General features: G+C 39.7%; 1 protein-coding gene across 2 annotated transcripts in view; it reads right to left on the reverse strand.

The window, feature by feature from the left end:
* Positions 1–21435, reverse strand: part of Kcnq5 (potassium voltage-gated channel subfamily Q member 5) — a 611319-nt gene that overhangs the window by 168977 nt on the left and 420907 nt on the right. The window contains exon 1 of one of the 2 annotated variants that reach the window (XM_085835940.1): positions 17735–17783. The exons of the other annotated variant lie outside the window; for it this stretch is intronic. The gene's annotated coding sequence lies outside the window, so the exon portion shown is untranslated. Of the gene's footprint in view, positions 1–17734; positions 17784–21435 lie in introns of those variants that run through there. 2 annotated transcript variants of the gene reach the window in all.

Here is a 21435-nt window from a genome sequence, read left to right on the forward strand (position 1 = left end):
TTACCTGTACACCTGTATGTACAAAAGCTCCAGAACTTGATGTTAGGAAACAGCCAGACTCATGCAGACAAACATAACAGGCAAAAATCGATGAATGCAAATCTAGAGGAAGAAAAGGGGCTGGGGGAAACAGCTCAATGTGTAAAATGATTGTGCAAGAATGAAGACTTGAGAATCAAGCTCCAGCAACGACATCAATAGTGGGGGCATCAGTGTTCATTTGCAACCCCACTGCTTAGGGGATTGTATATGCAGGCAGATCATAGAGGCTCACTGGCCAGACATTCTAGTGGAAGTGGTGATTTCTGGGTTTAGAGTGAGATGCGCTCAAAAATTAAGGTAAATAAATGGATGAAGCCATCCATTTATCATGGAGTGTTCCAACATCTCTCCCTCTTGACACAGTGTGCCATTGTGGGTCTCTGTGTTAGTTCACATATAATATAAGAGAAAGCACCTCTAATGATGGTTGAGAAACACACGTCACTATGGGTATAGCAGAATATCATTAGAAGTCATTTTATTGCCATGTTCATTTAGCAGAACAATAGTATTTAGTTTTTCCTTATGCCCATGACCTATCAAGTCTCAGGTTCTTGAACATTATGAGGCATGAGGTCCAACTCATGGACTGGGCCTTAGGTCCAATCAGAAAGGGTTTTTTTTTTTTTTTTAAACATACTTTCATGTTTGTACAACTATTGAATCAATGTATCATGTAAGCAGGTCACCATTGTAGATTATAGGGTTTGTAGCTGGGTTGGTTTTACCTTTCTCCTCTGGTAGCATACAGTACCATGAACAGTAATCAATAGGGTTGGTAGGTTCTAGTTAGGCACCAACTTGGTTTTTCTGTGTTCCATGAAATGAGTAAAAGCTCCTCCCCTGAGAGCTCAGGGAGCTATGATGAAGAAGAGACAAAAAGAACGTAAGAGCCAGAGAAGATGCACGACTCCAAGGAAAAAAAGCATCTTCCAAACATGACAGGGCTGAAAAACATGAATGCATAGAGACTGTGGCAGCAGGCACAGGGCCCACCAAGATTCCAGCCAGAGAGGGTCCCAGCACCGAGAGGGGAAAGTGGACATGTGCTCCCACCCCTACTCAAGAAGTTAGCTCCAATGATATCTGTTTGCAACGAAACAATTAGTTTTCTCTAATGGCGCCTCACTGGGTATGTTAACGATTGGGTGTATGAATTCAACAGTACCTTTGTAGACTTTTGTCTGAAAATATTTTGTTTGGACATTTTTGTCTTCCTGATCTTTTGCTTATGTATTAGTTTGCTTATGTATTAGGGTTTCTGATTCCGTGATTTTATGAAATTTTCTTGTGTGTGCTTATTTCTTGTGTTTTTTTCCTGAGTTTACATGCATGTGTGTGTGTGTGTGTGTTTGCTTGCTTGCCATTTTGTTAAAGAGAGAGAGAGAGAGAGAGAGAGAGAGAGAGAGAGAGAGAGAGAGAGAGAGAGGGCGAAAGGGCATCAAGTTGGTTGGGTGAGGAGGTGGAGAGAGGTGGAGAGAGTCTGGGAGGAGTTGAGGGAGGGGAAACCATGATCTGAATATAATATATACATTTTTTTCTCACGAAAACAAAAGTGAAGACAGACTAATGAAGACTTCTGAGGCTAACTTCTGACTTCCACACATATATGCATGCATGGATAAGTGTACCAACATACGAGATGAACACACATATATAACACAAACATTTTTTCTCTCTCTCTTTCTCTCACATAATTTAAAAATATTTTAAAAAGAAAACCCATCTCTACAGGGGTTCTACAAATCAAAAATACTCACAAATACAAAGTATATATTGGCTTTCATTGCAATTTTTGGTAGACATAAAAAACGTTAACTATTCTCAAAGTACATACATCAATGTCATGGTAACAATATTCCATTAATAACATTTCCTAAACTGAGGGAACATTTGAAATTTTCTACCATTTTGAACATCTAGATGACAAAGAAGTTTTCAATTTATGTACATTTATTTTCTTAGCTTAAATTCTATTATCTATGTAACTATTTATAGTATATCCTTTATGAAATCTGTCACTGTTCTGAGATATTTACTTATATTTCTAATTGTTTCAAGTCATCCATCAAAATCATTCAGGACCAGTCATGCTATAAATCAAGCTGACTCTTCAGTTGAGCACGAGAAATGCCTTGGTTGCAGATTCTCCTGAACTAATTTAATGTTTTCTTCTGCCCGTCATTTATCTGAACCACCACACAACAGATAGAAGGGTAAATGTCATTGTATTTACTGGCTTAGGAAAATGGAGATGATGACCGCAAGCAAGAACCTCTCTGGGAGTTTTCCAAGTGTTTTAGAACATCAACTTTTAGTATCCCTAAACATACCATCCCAAATGACAAACACATCAGCACTGCAAACCCTCTAGCATCACCATCAATTTCTTTCTGTTCTTTTTCACAAGTTCACTTTCTGTCCACCATTTGTCTCTCTACAGTTCCCTCCTTGAAGAGAAAGTGCCTAGTCTTGTCAGGTTTAGCCTTCATCTAGAGATGGCTTTTTCTACATAGACATCATCATTCTTCTTTGCCCATAAAAGTATTTGGAACCATGTTACTATCAAATCCCACATCACCAACATCTCTTTATTAACAAGCCACTGCTGCTCAAGCCACTCCTGATGGGTGACAGCCTCCATCCGTAGGATGAATTGTTATCATTTGGACAGATTTGGGAAAAAAACTCAGGGGAGGAGGCAACTGATATGTTGAAGAAAGTTGAAACCCTTCCCTCTTTCTCCTTTCTTTGGTTGTAGGTTTATTCCTACCTAGCAATGCGATGCTGGATTATATGCCAGGAGTGCCAGGAAGACTGATATACAATGCTAACCCATAAATCATCCTGAACACAATTAATGATCCCAGATATGAAACAGGCTTCTCCACTTGTAAGCTCTATGGGACTTTTAACAGGAAATAAGTTCTGGACAAGAAATAACTGTCTGCCCAAAAGTAAGGGTCTGCCCCAGAAAAGAATGCACTAGACAGAGAAGGCACAGTTCCTCATTCCCTAGGCAGTACAGAGTGCCTGAATAGATGTAAAGCAATACAGCAGTGTCAGGCTGACCTTTTGTAAAATCTAGACAAAAGGAATTCTGGAGCAATGCACATTGGAAATAAATTTACCATCTGGTTAAAGGGAATGGAGCAGGGACTGGGGTGAGGGGAGGCTGAGAGTAGTGTTCTGGAAGGAAAGGAAGAAGGAATGGATAACGCTGCTTTCTCCTCTTGAAGCAAGGATGGACAATTTCTGTGGCTGAGAAGGAAACAGTTCTCTCACTTCTCTTTTGCTTGAACCCTAGTTTTCATCCTTGTTTACCTTCTCAGGCTTGTTTATGAAACCTCTGTGGAGGAAACTATCTGGGCTTCCTATGGGCAACCTGCAGATGAGCTGGGTCCACCATAATGTCTTTTCATGACAGACACTTAAGAGTCTATGCAGCTGAGAGAAAGTGTGAGCTTCTGTATTGTTTGAACCTCTCAGTGCATCTCTCTTTTTTTCCCTCTTTTTCTTTCTTTCTTTTTTTAATTAGGTATTTTCCTCATTTACATTTCCAATGCTATCCCAAAAGTCCCCCATACCCTCCCCCCATCCCCCTACCCACCCACTCCCACTTTTTGGCCCTGGCGTTCCCCTGTAGTGGGGCATATAAAGTTTGCAAGTCCAATGGGCCTCTCTTTCCAGTGATGGCCAACTAGGCCATCTTTTGATACATATGCAGCTAGAGTCAAGAGCTCCAGGGTACTGGTTAGTTCATAATGTAGTTTCACCTATAGGGTTGCAGATCCCTTTAGCTCCTTGGGTATTTTCTCTAGCTCCTCCATTGGGAGCCCTGTGATCCATCCAATAGCTGACTGTGAGCGTCCACTTATGTGTTTGCTAGGCCCGGCGCAGCCCCCTCTCCTCCAGTCCTCCTTTAGAAGCCACTCCCCTTTTCCTCTGAGAAGAATGAGGTCCTGCCCTGGGTGTCAACTGACCCTGGCACATAGTGTCACTGCAGGACTAGGCACATCCTCTCCCTCTGAAGCTCCCAAGAAGAGCCAGTTAGGGGAAGGAGATCCAGAGGCATGTAACAAATTCAGGGACAGCTCCCACTCCTGTTGTTGGGGGACCCACAGAAAGACCAAGCTACATATCTGCTATGTATGTGTGGGAGATCCTAAGGGTTCAGGTTAGTTAACTCTGTAGGCTTTCTTGTAGAGTACCTATCCCCTTCAGGTCCCCCAATCCTTACCCTAATTCTTCCTCAAGACTCCCTGAGCTCCAACTAATGTTTGGCTGTGGGTCTCTACATCTGTTTCCATAGGTGCTAGGTGGAGCCTCTCAGGACAGTTATCCTAGGTTCCTGTCTGCAAGAATAGTAGAGTATCGTTAACCATGTCAGGGATTAGTTTTTCACCATGAGATGGATTTCAAGTTGGGCCAATCATTGGTTAGCTATTTCTTTTGTCTCTGCTCCATCTTTGTTCCTGCACATCTTGTATGCAGGACACATTTTGGGTCAAAGGTTTTGTGGGTGGGTTGCTATCCTTTTGCCTCCACTGGGAGTCTTGCCTGGCTCTAGGAGATGGCCACTTCAGGCTCCAATACCTCACTGCTATAAGTTTTAGCTAGAGTCACCCACATAGACTGACTCCCTAGGGCCTCCTCCCCCATCCTCCGTCTCTGACATGTCTTAGAGATGCATTCCCCTTCCTGTCTATTTCCATTTTCTTTCCCCTGCTTTCCCTGTACCTGAACCTCCCAACCCACACCCTATCTCACTCCCTATCTCCTCTCTTACCAGTTTCCCTCCCTTCTTCCACCTCTGATATCTATCTTATTTCCTCTTCTGAGAAAGGTTCAAGCATCCTCTCTTGGGCCCTCCTTCTTAATTTGGCTTCTTTGGGTCTGTTGACTATATCGTGGTTAGCTCATCTCTTCAAAGACAGGGAACAGTATTGTAAGCAAGCTGCATCCAAAAGAGGAAAGGTATCTAAGAGTTTCATATATACAAGATAGATCTCATTATAACATGCAAATGGATTTTGCATTGGAAAGTTCCCACTTAGATTTCTTTTGTTATATCACTCAGGTTTTATTTTTTGCATGGCAAACATGAGTTCAATGGAAACTTACATTTTTCAGGCACACAGATTTGACTCATTACTTCCATTCAGACCCCACTACTTCAGAATTGAACACCATAATTTGAAAAAAAACTTACTTTCAAACCATGAATAAAAAGACACTTTTGCCAGATAAATTTAGAAAGGTTATGAGAGGAAGGGGGGCTTAGCATATTTAAAAGGAACTGCTTTTCAAGATTCTAAATAGCATTTACTTTGATTTAAACAATTAATGGAATAATTGTAACCAAGCTGGCTTGTTAATTAAAGAAAACCCAGCAGGACATTTATTTGGCAACAGTTTGTTAGCTGAGATTTCCTAAGTATCAGTGCAGTGGGACTGGTAAGAGGTAGGCTTCCTCCCCCATTCAAATCATTTCCTCCAAACATCTTAAATGTTTCCCAAGCACTGAGGTTATTATTGTAGCAATATACAGCTATATGGGAAAAAGTGAATGGTAAATATTTAATGGTCTGTCCCATAGATGACTCTAAGAATCTTGTGATCTGTAGTGGCAGCTCCCAGCCTAGTGGAGCCATGACAACCTAGAGGAACAGGGAGGGGTCTACAGGTAAGCCAAAAGGTCTTGAGATCTATTTTCATAGCCCCATGCCATCTAGCTCCTTACTCTGAAATTGCATGGCCTCTCGTCCTTCTTTTCCTGCATCTATAAAGAGGCACAGACTTGCACAGGTATACATGCTTTCTTGCCTCCTTCTCCTTAATAATAACTGCTGTATACTTTGTAAGCTGTATGTTTCAAGAAGGTCAAAGGACAGTGCAATGACATCACTGAGCTATTGTCAAACAGATCATTAATTTGGCTAATATGTGGATCGATCAAAATGACAGGGAGATAATAATGATTTCACCACATTTTTGTATAGCTGAAATTAAGGTTTAGGGATGTGAGTGGCTTCCTCATTCTTAAAATACATACAGTTTAACCCAAGTCCCTTTCTCACACACAACTATCATAAAATTTAATTTAAATATTCCTGCATTTCAGTTTTGTTTTCTATAAAACAGGGATTGGGGAGGAAAGCCCTTCTTAAACAGAGATTGTCACTAGAGTTTGTTTATTTATTTATTTATTTTGGTTTTTCGAGACAGGGTTTCTCTGTATAGCCCTGGCTGTCCTGGAACTCACTTTGTAGACCAGGCTGGATTTGAACTCAGAAATCTGCCTGCCTCTGCCTCCCAAGTGTTGGGATTAAAGGCATGTGCAACCATGCCTGGCATCACTAGAGTTTAAATAGAGTTGTTATTAGAGATTGTTGCCAGTTTAATTAATTTAACATTTGTATCATGCTGAAAGCAATGTCTAACATGTAGAAATCACATTATACAGACTTAATAAGATACATTTAAAATGCATCCATTAAATATTTTTGAATGCTTTCTGTGTGCCAGGTTCTTTTCTAGACTTTGGGTACAGACAGGACTAGAAGAACCCCTGCTCAAGATGTATCCAGTCTACACCAATATGAACTAACCAGTACCCCAGGAGCTTGTGTCTCTAGCTGCATATGTAGCAGAAGATGGCCTAGTTGGCCATCATTGGGAAGAGAGGCCCCCTGGTCTTGCAAACTTTATATGCCCCAGTATAGGGGAAAGCCTGGGCCAAGAAGTGGGAGTGGGTGGGTAGGGGAGCAGGGCAGGGGGAGGGCATAGGGAACCTTCAGGATAGCATTTGAAAGGTAAATGAAGAAAATATCTAATAAAAATTGTTAATAAAAAAAAGAATAGAAAAAAAAGTTAAAAAAAAAAGATGTGTCCAGTCTTCCCAAAACTATTCTCAACAATAAAAGAACTTCTCGGGGAATCACTATCCTGGACTTTAAGCTGTATTATAGAGCAATAGTGATAAAAATCTGTATGGTATTGATACAGAGACAGGCAGGGAGATCAATGGAATAGAATTGAAGACCCAGAAATGAACCCCTACACATATGACCACTTGATATTTGACAAAGGAGCTAAAACCATTCAGTAAAGTCAGCATTTTTTTTTTTAGTAAGATATTTTCTTTATTTACATTTCAAATGTTATCTCCTTTCCTAGTTCCCCCTCCAAAAATCCCCTATCCCCACTTCCCTCTCCCTGCTCCCTAGCCCACCCACTCACGCTTCTTGCTGGCATATTACATTAGTGGTGCTCCATCTGACCCTGACCGTGCATTAATTTTTGGAAAATAGTTACCAGAGACACAGCTTGAGGCATACCTTTTCTTCTGGCCTTTAAAAACTCTGAGGTAGTTTCTTCTATTCCAGTATTCTTATGGAAACTCTCTCATTTGCACTGTTTGTCTTCCACGGGTAAAATGCCAATTCCCACCCCTTCCACACCTTTCTTTGACTATTCTTTGCAGAACTTTGATGCTGATGTATTTCTATACATTTCTGTCCTGTTTCAGTTACAATTCATCAATACATATTTGGAATCTGGGGTTTTTTGTTTGTTTGTTTGTTTTTTTGTTTTTTTGGTCAAGTAAGAAGGAAAAGTTCCACCGTTGAGTTTTAGAATATTTTTTCTTTTTTTTTTAATTTTTAATATTTTTATTACATATTTTCCTCAGTTACATTTCCAATGCTATCCCAAAAGTCCCCCATAGCGCCCCCCACTTTCCTACCCACCCATTCCCATTCTTTTGGCCCTGGCATTCCCCTATATTGGGGCATATAAAGTTTGCAAGTCCAATGGACCTCTCTTTCCAGTGATGGCCGACTAGGCCATCTTTCGATACATATGCAGCTAGAGACAAGAGCTCCGGGGTTCTGGTTAGTACATCATGTTGTTCCAACAATAGGGTTGCAGATCCCTTTAGCTCCTTGGGTACTTTCTCTAGCTTCTCCATTGGGAGCCCTGTGATACATCCAATAGCTGTAAAGTCAGCATTTTTAACAAATGGTGCTGATTCAACTGGCGGTCAGCATGTAAAAAGATGCAAATTGACCCATTCTCATCTCCTTGTACAAAGCTCAAGTCTAAATGGATCAAGGACCTCCACATAAAACAAGATACACTGAAACTTAGAGAGGAGAAAGTGGGAAAGAGCCTTGAACACATGGGCACAGTGGAAAAATTCCTCAACAGAACAGCATTGGCTTATGCTCTAAGATCACCAATAGACAAATGGGACCTCATAAAATTGCTAAGCTTCTGTAAGGCAAAGGCCACTGTCAATAGGAAAAAACAGCAACCAGTGGAATGGGAAAAGATCTTTACCAATCCTACATCTGATAGAGGGCTAATATCCAATATATGCATAGAACTCAAGAAGTTAGATTTCAGAAACTCAAATATCCCTATTAAAAATGGGGTACAGAGCTAGACAAAGAATTTTCAACTGAGGAATATCACATGGTCAAAAAGCAACTAAAGAAATGTTCAACATCCTTACTCATCAGGGAAATGCAAATCAAAATAGCCCTGAGAGTCCACCTCACACCAGTCAGAATGGCTAAAAGCAAAAACTCAGGTGACAGCAGATGCTGGCAAGGATGTGGAGAAAGAGGAAAACTCCTTCATTGCTGGTGGGATTGCAAGCTAGTACAACCACTCTGGAAATCAGTCTTGTGGTTCCTCAGAAAATTGAATCCAGCTATACCACTCCTGGACATACAGCCAGAAGATTCTACAATATATAACAAGGGCACATGCTCCACTATGTTCATAGCAGCCTTATTTATAATAGCCAGAAGCTGGAAAGAACCCAGATGTCCTTCAACAGAGCAATGGATACAGAAAATGTGGTACATTTACACAATGGAGTACTACTTGGTTATTAAAAATGATGGATTCATGAAATTCTTAGGCAAATGGATAGAACTAGAAAATATCATCCTGAGTGAGGTAACCCAGTTGCAAAAGATCACACATGGTTTGTACTCACTGATAAGTGGATATTAGCCCCAAAGCTCCCAATTATCAAGATTCAAGTCAAACCACAAGAAGAAGGAAGACCAAAGTGTTGGTGCTTCGATCCCTCTTAGAAGGAGAACAATATACTCACAGGAGCAAATATGGAGATAAAGTGTTGAGCAGAGACTGAAGGAAAGGCCATCCAGAGACTGTCCCACCTGGGGATTCATCCCATATACTGTTGCCAAATATAGACACTATTGTGGATGCCAAGAAGTGTATGCTGACAGGAGCCTTATATGGCTGTCTCCTGAGAGGCCTTGCCAGAGCCTTACAAATACAGAGGTGGATGCTCACAGCCAACTATTGGACTGATCACAGGGTCCCCAATAGAGGCGTGAGAGAAAGGACCAAAGGAGATGAAGGGATTTGCAACCCCACAGGTCAACAATATCAATCAACCAGTCCCCCAAGAGCTCCCAGGGATTAAGCCATCCACAAAGGAGTATGCATGGATCCAGATGCATAGGTTGTGGAGGATGGCTTTGTCATGTACCAGTGGGAGGAGAGGTCCTTGTTCCTATGAAGGCTTGAGAGATGCTTCAGTGTAGGGGAACTGAGGCGGGGAGTTGAAAGTGGGTGGGTGGGTGAGGGAGTACCCTCATAGAAGCAGGGGGAGGGAGGATGGGATAGGGGTTTCGGGGGGGGGAAGCTGGAAAGGGTATAACATTTGAAATATCCAATTAAAAAAAAAAGATCTGTCCAGTCAGGATAGCAGGTGATGGATATTAGGAGACAGGAGCTAAAGAGAAACATGAAATAGGGGAGAAGATTGTGAGGAGATGATGGGTTTTCAGCTTCAACTAGAAATTCAGAGTGGGTGTTTCCAAGCAGATACAAAGGTACCAGGGCACCTCACTGAGTGAAGAGGATGCTAGCCAGGGCTTAGCTCTGAGAGAGGAAGAGACAGGGGACTAGTCTGGAAGAAAGAGTCTAAGTGGAGGGCTCAGGTAGTTGGGAATGAGAAACAGCCGCTGTAGTTTCTTTTAGGTATCTGAACAGACTCTGACTTTTACTGAGGGGTATGACTAGTGGGTTTCCTGGTCGTGGCTGTCAGCAGTTTTGATGAAGATAGGAAGTCCCTCCAAGAAAAACCAGGTACCCACAGATGATCCAGTGAGCATCTAGTGGAATCTGGGACAGGTTTCATCTGCATATTTCTTTGGAGCAGGAGAATAAAAATGAGAATCTCAGCTGAGAATAGGCATTCCCTATACATTCTAAAACAAGAAAATATCATATCCTCATTAAATGCTTTCCCATAATTATCAGAACCTTCAGAATAGAACCCTGCTCTCTGCCAAGTGCCAACCCACAGATTGTCAGTCTCATTTTTTAATATAATCATAAACAAATGATTTCCCAAGGGTGGCTTTGATGGGCTGAGAAGCAATGTTAGACTTGACAGTGTTCTAATTAGCTTAACTCTTGTTATGATAGAACACTAGCCAAAAAAGCAACTTAGGTCAGAAAAGATCTTATTTGGTTTACAGGCTCCAGTCCACCATTGAGGAAGGCCAAGGCAGGTGCTCTATGCAGCAACCTGGAGGCAGGAACTGAGACAAGGGCCATGAGGAACCTTTCTTACTGGTTTACTGTTTTACACAATCTGGGGATCCCTTAACCAGGAGTGGCATCGCCTACAATGGGCTCTACTCTCCCACTTCAACAATTAGTCAAGAAAATACCCCCATGGACATGCCCATGGGCCAATCTGATGGAGGCAATTCTTCAAATGAAGCTCTGTCTTCCCAGATGACTCTGGTTTGTGTCAAGTTGACAAATAGTGTACATTGGAACTAAAGAAAGAAGAACTGGATTTGAAGAACAGTCTCTCACTTTGATCTTTATGTATGTCTAACATGAACTTAAATGGAAATTGAGAAATTTTGAAAAATTAAAAGAAATTAACAAACACTTGATTTGAAGCTTTACAATCTGTGTGTATTCTACACTGGCACCTTGATTCTTGAAGGAAGTCTACAGCATCCATCACGCCACAGCAGTTTCAGTAATGCTGCAAAGCTGGCTCAGAAGGTTTGAGAAACAACCCCTGGAGAGTGAGGGTTCAATTGCTTTTTCATTTTGATTAGCGACTGAACCAGATTTTAGGAGGATAAGGATGAGTTGTCTGACTTTTGGGGCCACATATAAAGAAGCAGCAATAAAATGAGATTATCAATAAGGAGATCAAGTAAAAATAGCTGTATCTCAGTGAAACATTTAAGCATTTTTCAAGGTATTAAGTGGCATATAATTAATATCATTGTTGAAATTGTTATTTGTTGAGGAAGGTTTCAAGAAAACTATGCTGTGGGAAAGGGCCCCATGAGCAGAGATACTGCATAGAGCATACTCACCACTCACCAGCTGGGACCTGATTCACATAAGCTCTTTGATTTGTTGGAAAGTAAATCCAAGTGAATAAAGTCCTATCTCATTTGAAATGCTGAGTGATGCTGAGTGGCTTATCACCACAGTGGTTAATTTCTTTTTTTTTGATACTTTCTAGAAAGTATCATCCTGAGTAAGGTAACTCAGTCACAAAAGAGCACACATGGTATGTACTCACTGATAAGTAGCCCAAAAGCTCGGAATACCCAAGATACAATTCACAGACTACATGAAGCTCAAGAAGAAGGAAGACCAAAGTGTAGATGCTTCAGTCCTTCTTAGAAGGGGAAACAAAATACTCAAGGGAGCAAATATGCAGACAAAGTATGGAGCAGAGACTGAAGGAAAGGCCATCCAGAGACTGTCCCACCTGGGGATCCATCCCATATACAGAAGCCAAGCCCAGACAATATTTTGGATGCCAAGAAGTGCTTGCTGACAGGAGCCTGATATAGCTGTCTCCTGAGAGGCTCTGCTAGAGCCTGACAAGTACAGAGGTGGATGCTCACAGCCAGCCATTAGACTGAGCACGGGGTCCCCAATGGAGGAACTGGAGAAAGGATTGAAGGAGCTGAAGGAGTGTGCAACCCCATAGGAATAACAATAATATTAACAGACCAGACCCCACAGAGCTCCCAGGAACTAAACCACCAACCTAAGAATACACATTGAGGGACCTATGGCTCCAGCTGCATATGTAGCAGATGATGGCCTTTTTGGGCATCAGAGTCCCTTGGTCCTGTGAAGGCTAGATGCCCTAGCGTAGGGAATGCCAGGCGGGGGTGGGAGTGGTAGATGGGTTGGGGAGAACCCTCATAGAAGCAGGGGAGGGGAGTATGGGGGATGGGATAGGGGGTTTCCGGATGGGAAACCAGGAAAGGGAATAACATTTGAAATGTAAATAAATAAAATATCCAATAAAATTTTTTTGATCATATAAGGTTTTGAAAGTTGGGTAGTTGATAGAGTTAAAAATGAATTCTGGTTCTGACTACAGTTAAATTACATGAAAAAGTTATTCATCCCTGTATTACTTGTTACTGAGTCAAGAGGGGTCAACTCCCTCATCTCAGAGATTTGTTTCTTCTTGGAGACTTTATAGAACCATGCTCTTTTGCCTTTCTGCCCTAGTCTGAAATCCCAAACCTTTATTTTTATCTCTAGCAATCAATCACCTCATGGCATTGCAAGGGGGTTCATAAGCATCGGATGAAGCAAGACCTTTCTTCCATTCACTTCTCTGATAACTGTTATCTGATCATTCTGTCTTCAGGAGGCAGTTTCTTGGGGCAATGACTGCATTACTGCAGTGGTATCAGTTGCGCAGGTAGATAGACCTAGTTTAACTAGTTCACAACAGCTTAGTTGAGTGGTTCTACAGAGGGCAGGATGTTACCCACTGTAGCTTAGAGTATTGTCAGAAGGAAAAATGACTCTTCTGAAGGTCAATGCTAGATTGCTGCAAAGCCTCCAATCCCACATGAGTTGCATATTTATGTAGATAAAGTGACTCAGCCTTTTGGGTTCCTTTTTCTGAATCATTCCATCTCTTGTTTCTGCAAGAAAATGGGTAGGCAGAAGTGCATGTAACTTCCTGTAAATTTTCATGGCTTTGGATCTTGACTTAGAGAAAACAAGTTTCACCAAGCTATACAAATTTGGTTTTAAAAATACTACTTTCAGTGAGTCTTCAGAAAAGGAACCAACCATAACTCCTTCAAAGGAAAAAGGGTCCATTCCCAACATTGTTTCTGCCACGCAGGACCGAGATTTTGGATGAGGGCTGTGTAGAAGCTGATATTCTAGAACATCCAGTGTCAGGAATAGTAAAGACAAAGTAGGTGTTAAATCATATTCTAGGTTTAAAATCTAATGTGTTAAGGCTATGTGTAATAGGAGAGATGTCAGAAAATGAGTTTCTGAACTTGCCCTATGCTCTCAATCTTATCAGGTTGTAAGGACTGAGATGCTCACTTCTGGCCTCTCATCTCAAAGACCTCACTTACTGGCTTGGCCTCAGAGCAGTCTGATGATTTTGCCCTTTCCCCTCTATTTTCTTTGCCTTACTTAAGATGCTTTGCACACAACCCTGGGCATTGAAGCAACCTTCTTACAAGTCTGCCTTCCTGAGGTCCTTTGCCATTTCATCTTTCCTCCAGAATAGAGTCAGAGTTATCACACTCAAAGTAAAATTTGATCAGCTTATGATACGACTTTAAGAGGTTCTGTGAAGGCTCTATGCCCCAGTATAGGGGAATGCCAGGACCAGGAATGGGAGTGGGTGGGTTGGGGAGCAGGAGGATGGGGGAGGGGATAGGGGATTTTCAGAGGGGAAACTAGGAAAGGGGATAACATTTTAAATGTAAATATCTATAAAAAAGTTAAAGACCTTTTCAGTTAAAAAAAAAAGAGCTCCTGTTGATGTCTGTCATTGCCAGTACAAACCCCAAAGTCTTCTCCAAGGGGAAGACCTTCTAAGTCTCCTAGGTGATGCCTAAAACTTCAGATAGCACCAAGTCTTCTGTAAACTAGGTTTTTGTATCCACAGCCCTAAGTTAAAGATAAATTTATAAATTAAACACAATAAAATTAAAAATTAATAAGAAATTATAACAATGTTCTGTGATAGTAGTTACAGAAATATGATTCGGTCTTCTACCCTCTTTAATTAAAAAACCATTATTTTATGTAAATGGATGTTGTGCCTACATGTCTGTGTGTGTACCATGTATTTTCATGGTACCTGCAGAGGCCAGAATATTGCACTGGATCACATGGAACAGGAGTTACAGACAGTTGTGAGCTGCCATGTGGGTACGGAGATCAAACCCAGGTTTGGAAGAGTAGCCAGTGCTCTTAACTGCTGGGCTATCCTCCAGCCCCAGCCTCCTTTTAAAAAATGTCTTATTCTGTAATTACTTTTCTCTCTACTTTCAGTGTGCGTTTCTATTTTCAGAAAGGATGAATTATAATGAATGGTATAATGAGCGCAACATATAATCTTTCTTTTCTTATTAAATTGGGAATGTTCACCCTTTCAGTTATGGGAAGTACTTCACAGTTTCTTCTTGACATATACTCATTTCCTGCAACATTATTCTTTTGTTTTAGGGACACAGTTATACAAAATAGGGGTTAACTGACTAAAAGTCCTATAATACCATGGTAATGGATCTTCACTAAAGAGGGATACAAAATTACCAATGAGAGGGTAGCACACCCAGAGCAGATACCTGTGGACAAGTGGGTGACTCATGGCCCAGATGGGTCAGTGGGACAGGGGGAGGTTTTATCATAAACGCAGAATGGTATGCGCTCTAAAAGGCAGGAAGCATATCCCACAGTTTCAGAACGCAATTGAGCACAAATAATAAAAGCCACAGAAAAAGAGGAACTACTCTACTTAAACAACTAAGTTCAAAGCCCCATTACAACATTCCTCTGAGGTTCTTTTGTTCAACCACCACTTCCCTAGAACTTCGTCAGCCTAACGACAACTTTTGTCTTGTCGGTCTAGTTTAAATGTCACCATCACCTGTGGACTTTTTTCCAATCCCCTAGTAGAGACTGAATAATTTCCTCTGTTTTAATCAGGTTCCCTTTTTATCCCATCATCTTTGTGAATCATGGAACTTCTAATTCCACTTACTTTTAGCTCTCTCATTTAATGAAATCAGTCCTGAATAAAATCAAGGGTGAAATAGAACACTGCATCTAGACTGGAGTAGAAACTCAAGAAAAGTCAAATGCATGCCTAAAAAGGTGTGTGTTAAACCCAATCAAATCGCCATGAGATCAGAGAGAGGAGCAGTAATGAACTTATCTTAGTTTCTTTAGGTTCTGTTGATCTCAAATGGTATTATAGGATGCTATTTGGGACTCTCTCCTTGCCCCTCCCCCAGATATCATTACTGAATGACTCTCATTGCTAAATGACTTTAAATTATATTAATATTTAATCTGAAACTATTCATTTTTACCGGTGGCTTCAGACACATATCATACCATTATTCTTCAGGGTTAATGAAGTTTTGATATTTGATGATACTAGTAGTGAAAATAATGTAAATACATGAGTACCTAAGATTCAGAAGTGACGTAGACCTCAAAAGAAAGTGAAAACTGAAAATGAGTTGAAAGGAGCAAAAATTAACAAAGAATCATTTTATTTTATATCTTGAAAGCTATACTCTATAATACTCAGTTATACTTATAATACTCAATTATTTTGCCTTTTTGTCCTTCCAAAATTAGTGAAAATCTGTTTTGGAATTTAATAGTGTTTACATTACAAGATTATTTGGAACCAGCATATTTTAATGTGTTCAGGAAGAACTGAGCTCGTATAGTAATTTATTTAAAAGCTTGACACTAGGACAGGAAAGCAAACCCTGGATCTAGTCATCCATTTCATGTAGTTGAAAGGTTTATCTCAAATTTCTTTTGTTCCAGCCATAGAGTACTTACTTTGTTCTGAACAAAGACTAAAGCTATAAATAAAACAAAGATACACTCTTGGGAAGCTTACACCCCAGATGTCAGAAATCAATATTGAGAAGCAATGACAAAATAGCAAGAAAAAAAGCAAACGGTGACAAATGCCATACAGACAAAGTAGAGGTACATACTGATTTGTTTTCAGATTGAATGGTCAGAACATTTCCTTTTCACACATTTACTGTGCACCCTCTACAAACAAGTCGCTGTGGTATATATACACTAGGGTATATATAGACTGTTACATAGAGTCCCTATTCTTACCTCGCTTGCAGGCTGAGTAGGAGCAAAGCATGCATGGGAGCAAACCACCCACTGTTGTAGGTCATCTATGGCTACGGACCACTCTGAACTATGCTGAGAAGCATAGCAACTCTTACAGAGTTGGAGAAATGTTTTGAGAAGAGAAGCTAGGAGTTAAGAATTTAGAAATGAACAGGAATTGCCCAGGTGGCAAAATATTGTGGTGAAACAGGGCTTTATATTGGGATATGGTCATTTAAAGGCACGTAGGCACGTAACATGCAAGGAAATGAATGACTTACTATTGCTGGATTAGCCTGAGAATGAGAATATGTTTGTTTGTGCTCATGTGTATAATAAACTAACCAGTACTACTTGGGCTTCCAGGGCAAAGTGGTACAGAATTAGCTCAGAGGAGTAGGAAAGGCATGGCCATTGGAAGACTGGATTTGGCAAGTGGAAGATTGAAGTCTTATAATTCTGGAGGTTATTTGGAATTTTACTTCAGGTTAAAAACAGGAGAAGACAAACTATCCTCTAAATAGATCTTAAGATACTCAGGGTTGAATTGTAAAAGAAGACTTAAGACCATTATATCAGTTTTATATATTTTTGAGATTTTGTTGAGTTTTTTTGTGTGTATGGGCATTACCTGAATGTTATGTCTGTGCACCATGTGTGTGTATAGTACCTGAAAAAGCCAGAAAAGGGCATCAGATTCTTCTCTTACTGATGGTTGTGAGCTGCCATGTGGGTACTGGGAAATAAACTCGAGTCCACTAGAAGAGGAATGATTCTTAACTTTTGAACCATGTCTCTAGCCCCTTAATATATTTCAAGTAAAAGGCATAATCTATTTGGATTATAATAAAGCTTTATATCTCCTTACTAACTTTGATAATGTATATATATTTTTAAAGATTGGGAATGATACCTCCTGTTTGTCATCGTGACCTCCAGAGTCTGGGATAAACAAATCTTTTGCCTTGGCCTTTTAAGTTGTTTGGATTACAGGTATAAGTCATGATGCCCACATATGTTTCTTTTTTAAAAATTACCAGCCAGGCAGTGGTGGCACACATTTTCAATCCCACCATTCAGAAGGCAGAGGCCAGTAGACCTGTGAGTTCAAGTCCACTTTGGTCTACATAGTGAGTTCCACGATTGGCAGGGCTATGCAGAGAAGCCCTGGCTGGAAGAAATAAAACAAAATAAAACTTTAAAACAAACAAAACTGCAAAAAATTATGCGATTCATGATGCCATCTTCACATGAATGTATTATGCACTGTGGTCACAACCACGCCCAGTATTTATTTTAGTTTCGCTCAATAGTCATCTTTCTACTCTTCATGTCTTTTATAATACCGAATGATAGAGTTATTGCTACAGTTCATCACATGCTATCTTCTGGTAAGACAGCAGTTAAACTGTCAGGGCAGATCTTTTGGGCATGAAGAATGAGAGACAAAGTATGATCCAAACAAACGGTATAAGAACATAATCATAGTAACACTTACACAAGAATAAGAGTATTACTTGTAGATACCCAGGATAGCATCTTGAGTCTTGACATGAAAGGAAAAAAAATGCAGAATTGTAAAGTTGGTTTAATTTATTGCTATTTTGCACATATCTTCTAGTCATATGAAAAGATAATGTTTGATAATGTATACAGTGTTTGTAACAGTGTAGAAAGATAAACTCTCATGTAGCATATATGTATGAAAACTATGTATCTAGATTCTGCTTATAAGAGGAAGCATGTGGCATATTATGTCTTAGTTTCTTATTTTGCTTGACATGATGATTTACAGTTCTATTCATTTTCCTCAAATGACATGATTATCTTTTATGACTGAATAAAATTATAACAAATGGGCATATAGAATTTTATTTACTGTGTAGTGTATTTTTAATCTAATTGTACAAATTTCCCCTTCATTAAAATTTAGACTAATTCAAAATACTAATTTTATTTTTAATACATTTTTGATGAGAACAAAATTACATCACTTTTTCTTTTCTCCCTCTAATCCCTCCCATGAATCCCTACTCTCAAATTGATAGCCTCTTTTCTTTGACTATTACTGTTACATACATACACACACACACACACACACACACACACACATATGTATATCAATTTTGATAAATTGGTTCATGTGAAAACTTAAGCACAGCCTGATGATAGGAAATGTACACAAATTTAATAAAGATTAATAGTAATTTAAAGCATGATCTCATCTCCTTTATATTTGACATAAGGATGGCATCACAATTTTTCATTGCTTTTTTTTTCATTATGAATAATCAAAATGAAGCAGGACCAATGTGTGTATGCGAATTAAGAAGAGTAACACACAGCTATATGCATAGTTGAAAAGCCTGGTAGGTAAAATTTTGCAGTCAAAAGAACAGGACGGTGATAAAAACAAAACCACAGTAAAGCATTCCAAATGGACCGAACTCTGAAGCCAGAACTCCAGCAAAAGGCACATGAACTTTTAAAAGCTATGTTTGGATTTGTACTCTATCGCCATCACATATCACATAAAATATGTAGTTATATATTTTATCCATGGCAAGAAAAGCACCAGGATATTTTTAAAGAAGATACATCTAAACTCTTACTTTCAAATGTGGCATCACTTAAGTCAAGATGAAGGGAGTTTAATGGAATTGCCCATCCGGAAGGAGGCAGGCTACCAAGTGATGGTGCTGCAGAGTCTTCCATCTTAAGTCACAAGTAGAAAGATGGGTATTTGATTGACACAAAGGTTGAATAATGCCAGTTTGTCTTTTAGTGTTCATGACTTCTGTACAGTGGCTATAGAGGGTCACATTATGAGGAACTTCCAGGATTGAGCAAGTATCCAAAATCAAGTAGTAGGTAAAAATAGCATTGCATTTGGGTAGGGCAGGTACTTTATGGTCAATTTATAATTTGAGAACAAAATCACCCCTAATTTCTGTGCTACATTGACACCATTTTCTTACTCACAACTGTTGTAAGATGGTATGGTGGTTTGAAAGAAAATTGGCCTTATGGGTTCATAGAGTAGCAATATTTGAAAGGATTAGGATTTGTGACTTTATTGGAGTAAGTAAAGGATTAGGATTTGTGACTTTATTGGAGTAAGTGTGGCTTTCTTGGTGGAGTGTATCACTGTAGGTGGGCTCTGACATATCTGGAGCTCAACCCAGGCCCAGTGGCTCATTCGCTTTTCCTGCTCCCTGCTGATCAGGACATAGAACTCTCTGTTACCTCTGCAGCACCATGTCTGCCTGTTTGCTGCCATGCTTCCTGCCAGGATGATAACGGACGAAACCTCTGAATTGTTAAGCCAACACCAATGAAATGTTTCCCTTTATAAGAGCTGCTATTTTCATGGTGTCTCTTCACAGCAACAGAACCTTGACAAAGACAGTTGATAGGTATACTATTTGCTAATATTGCAGACTCTCCACATGGTTTAACTAGGAAAATGGCTTTAAGAACTACCAAAGGTGGGGCAGGGGAGATAGATACCTCATGTGATAAAGTGCCTTGCTGTACAGCATGAGGACCTGAGTTCAAACCCCAAAATCCATGTTAAACAAGGAAAAAGCTAGGCATGGTAGTTCACATGTGTAATCTCAGAACTGAATCAGGAAGTTAGCTGGTTCTCCAGTGTTCGCTTGCTAGCTACACTAGCAAATTTGATGAGCTACAGGTTAGCTGAGAGACGCTGCCTCAAAAAAACCAAAACCCAACATGGTCCTGACAACAGTCATTTATCTCAGTGGAGCAGAATAGAAGACCCAGATCTAAGTCTGTGCAGCTATTGTCATCTGAGATTTGACAAAGATGCCAATAATTACTTATTGGAGAAAAAAAGACCATTTAAAACAAATTTGGGTAGAAGAAAAAAATTGAGATCTTTGTATCTCACTCTACACACACACACACACACACACAAATAGCAAGTGGATCAAATACCTCACCATAAGACTTGGAAGTTTGAACCTGATACAGGAAAAAGTTGGAAAAATAATTTATGATATGGACATACATAACAAATTATTGAATATGACTCCAGTCTTTCAGGAAATAATTTCCAAACTGATAGATAAGTTGTACTTCATGAAATTAAAAGCATCTGTACAACAAGGTAAGCAGTTAATTAAGTGACAACAGACTAGAGATTGGATTTTTCTTTTCCAGCTATCTATCTGAGAGAGCATTAATACATAAGAATACCCAAAGAACTAAAAAGAAACTAAACAGAAAGAAAGCAACCCAGTAAAAGTGGGCTGCAGAATGGAACAAATTGTTCTCAAGAGAAGAAATACAAGCAACTAATAAATAGTTTTAGGGGTGCTCAATCTCTTCATCCATCATGGAGATAAAAAAAAAAATTAAAACCGCGATAAGATCACACCTCAACCCATCAAAATGGATGTCACCAAGAAAATGTAGGATAACAAATACTGGCAGGGGAAAGAGGAACCCTTATTGACTGTAGGTGGTAGTATAAACTGGTGAACCTGCAATGAAAATCAATATGCAGGACTATCAAAAACCTGAAAAATGAACTACTGCATGACCACTTCTGGGCATGTACCCTGGAGACTCTATATCCTACTACAGTGATCCTTGCACATCTGTGTTTATTGCTGCTCTATGCACCATAGCTAGGAATTAGAATCAGCCTAGATGTCCAGATTATGATTGGATAATGAAAATGTGTCATATACTGTATGCATATATAACATACATACATGTTATTATTATGTATATGTGTGTACATATACATATACACATGCTATTAAAACTCATATATAAGAAGGGGACTCTTAGAAGTAGAACTTTTAAATGGAGACCCACTAGTTTATGTTAGAGTGCCTCTTTTGCTTAAGGTTACATTGGATGTTGATTTGTACTTGATTATAGCTTATTTTCAAATTATGTTTGGCAGAGCAGGTTTTGGGAATGAAAATCAGAGTGAGTCCTCCCTCCTACTTTGTAGCATTAGGGGTAGTGCTTATACTTTTCACCCCACAGTCTCTTCCAAAGGATGTCACCATCTAGAATTTCCAATTCTTTGCTAAGGCTCTTTTCCCAGGAGGGATATGCAAGTTTTCCCAGGTCATTGAGATGTTGCCATCCTGAATAGTCACAGGACAGTCAAGATTCGGGCTTGGGACATTCTTAGGGTATCTTTTTTTTTCTCCATTT

This window comes from Mus caroli, unplaced genomic scaffold, assembly GCF_978045245.1.
Source record: "Mus caroli unplaced genomic scaffold, Mus_caroli_1 scaffold_1, whole genome shotgun sequence".
Lineage (NCBI taxonomy): Eukaryota > Metazoa > Chordata > Mammalia > Rodentia > Muridae > Mus > Mus caroli.